The sequence below is a fragment of the Sesamum indicum genome, linkage group LG7 (genome assembly GCF_000512975.1).
Source record: "Sesamum indicum cultivar Zhongzhi No. 13 linkage group LG7, S_indicum_v1.0, whole genome shotgun sequence".
Lineage (NCBI taxonomy): Eukaryota > Viridiplantae > Streptophyta > Magnoliopsida > Lamiales > Pedaliaceae > Sesamum > Sesamum indicum.
The window spans coordinates 1,600,852-1,603,790 of record NC_026151.1 but is presented as its reverse complement, the minus strand read 5'-3'; positions in this window follow the sequence as shown (position 1 = coordinate 1,603,790).

The following is a 2,939-nucleotide window of genomic DNA, read 5'->3' as shown; positions in this document are numbered from 1 at the left end:
CCATAATGTATGGCCAGTGACACCGAGCTCTTTAAGTACCTTAGTACTCTATCCAAAGCACCCCAATGAGTTTTGTCAGGACAACTAGTGTATCTAGCCAGCTTAGAGACAGAAAAAGATATATCTGGTCTCGTGCCATTTGCCAGATATTGTAAGTTCCCAATAATTTGGGAATACCTTAGCTGTGCAACCGGAACACCACTTTCATTTTTGAATAAAGCTACAGAAGGATCATATGGTGTTTTAGCAATTCTACTGTTTTGATAACCAAATTTCTCAATTATCTTCTCAACATAATGAGATTGAGAAATGGCTATTCCATCAGTTGACCGAGTCAACTTGATACCAAGAATCACATTTGCCTCACCCATATCCTTCATTTCAAACTTGTTTTTCAAAAATGACTTGGTTTCGGTAATAATATCTAAACATGATCCTATTAATAGAATATCATCCACATACAAGCATAGAATTATCATTTTATCTCCTTTAACCTTGCAGTATATACATTTATCATTCTCATTTACAGTGAAGCCGAACGCAAGAATAGTTTTATCAAACTTTTCATGCCACTGTTTGGATGCTTGTTTAAGTCCATATAGAGAGTTAACAAGTTTACAAACTTTATACTCGTTACAAACCCCTCAGGCTGATCCATGTAAATTTCTTCCTCGAGTTCACCATACAAGAAGGCTATTTTCACATCCATCTGGTGAATCGGGAGATTATACACCGAAGCAAGTGCTATAAGCACCCGGATTGTAGTTAATCGAGCTACCGGAGAATAGGTATCGAAATAGTCTATTCCCTCCTTTTGTTTAAATCCTTTAGCCACCAATCTGGCTTTAAACTTATCTATCGTCCCATCAGGTTTGAGTTTCCTTTTAAAAATCCACTTACATCCAATAATAATACACCCCGGAGGGTGATCGACTAGCACCCATGTTCCATTGGAAACAATGGAGTTCATCTCACTTTTGACAGCTTCTTTCCACTGCTTGGCTTCTGAAGAAGCCATAGCATCTTTGAAAGTTATCGGATCATCCTCGATGTTGTAAGTGACAAAGTCACTTCCAAAATCCTTGATAATCCTAGCTCTCTTACTCCGTCTAGGTTCATCTGACTCCTCATGAGTCTGATTAGAAATACTAGAACGAGACTGTTAATCATATCTTTGAATGTTCTATTCTTTAGTTCAGCCATTCCATTAGACGAAGGGGAATACGGATGAGTCTCTTCATGAATAATGCCAAAAGTTTGACAATATTCATTGAACTTACTCGACTCATACTCTCCTCCTCTATCGGACCTTAGTCTTTTAAGTTTCTTACCAGTTTGGGTTCCTGCAAAATTTTTAAACAAAATAAATTTGAATAAGGCTTCATCCTTATTTTTCATGAGAAACGCATAACAGTATCTACTGCAATCATCTATAAAGGTGATAAAATATCGTTTGTGGTCCCTGGTCAAAACTCCATTGAACTCACAAATATCAGTGTGAACTAAATCAAGTATTTCTGAATCCCTTTCAATTGACTGATAGGGTTTCCTAACTTGTTTAGCTTCTACACAAACTTAGCATTTGTGATTTCGTTCAATATTTTGACTAGGAATTAAATTCAAATTCATCATTAGTTTAATCGAATTGAAATTTAAATGACCTAACCTACTATGCCACAGAGTAGAAGATTCAACATTCAATATAATAGAATCAGAAACATCAATTTTATTATTATCAACTCGAACTTTGAACAAGTCATCGTCTAAGTAGCCTTTACCAACAAAAATACCAAATTGTTGAATTACAACTTTATTAAATTTGAAAACTAATTCATATCCCTCCCTAACTATTACAGAACCACTAATAATGTTTCTTCTGACAGTAGGTACATGATAAACTCTTTTCAGCGATAGAATGCGCCTTGAAGGAAACTTCAAGTCCACGCTTCCTATCCCAAGTACTTCAGTTGTACTGGAGTTTCCCATGCTTACTGTCCTTCTACTGATGGCCTGATAAGACACAAAGAGAGATTTATCAGCACAAACGTGCACATTCGCTCCAGTGTCAATCAACCAATCATACGGTTCGTAAATAGTCAAGAGTTCGGGTTGTACAGATACATACCCATCAGTTGCTCCTGAGGTGCTAGCACCGCTAGAACCTCCCACAACCATGTTGACAACTGCCTGCCCAGTCTTGGCCTTTTTATTAGGACAAAGCTTAGCCCAGTGTCCAACCTGCCCACAGTTCTAGCATGGTTTGTTTGCTTTTAGTTTCTTATTTTTGGAGGCTTGCTTTTATTGATGGCTTTCGAATTCGAGTTAATCTTATTCACTTTCTGTTTCCCCACTATAAGATTGGCCCTTGGTTGATGTTCAACAGGCATCTTGTGCGTTTGATTTCTATGTTCTTCCTCAATGCTGATAGCAATCATAAGATCATCTAGAGACAATCTCCCTTTCTGATGCTTGAGTGTCATGCCAAAATTTTTCCAAGATTTGGAAAATTTTTCCACTATGGACATGACCAGAAACTTCTTGGGAAGCTTCATCTCAGCATCAGCCAGAGCATGCTCAAGGTTGATAATCTCATGAGTCTGTTCAGCTACAGACCGATCCTCAACCATTTGATACCTCATGAATTTGGAAACAGAATACTTTTTGAGCCCTCGCTCTTCAGTATTATATTTTCGGTCCAACTCATCCCACAGAGACTTGGCAGTGTAAGAATCGGAACAATAGACATCGAAGCTCCTCTGCTTATTTGATCCCTTTTTATCCACTGCGCTATCTCAGCAGTTTTGGGATCGGTATCAGTAGGTTCAGGTCTGATCACCTGAATCACTGACAAAAGTCCTTTCATCGTCAACCAAATTTTCATTCGTTGTTGCCAGCGTTTGAAAAACTGGCCCGAAAACTTGTCCGGTAAACCGGTCAAG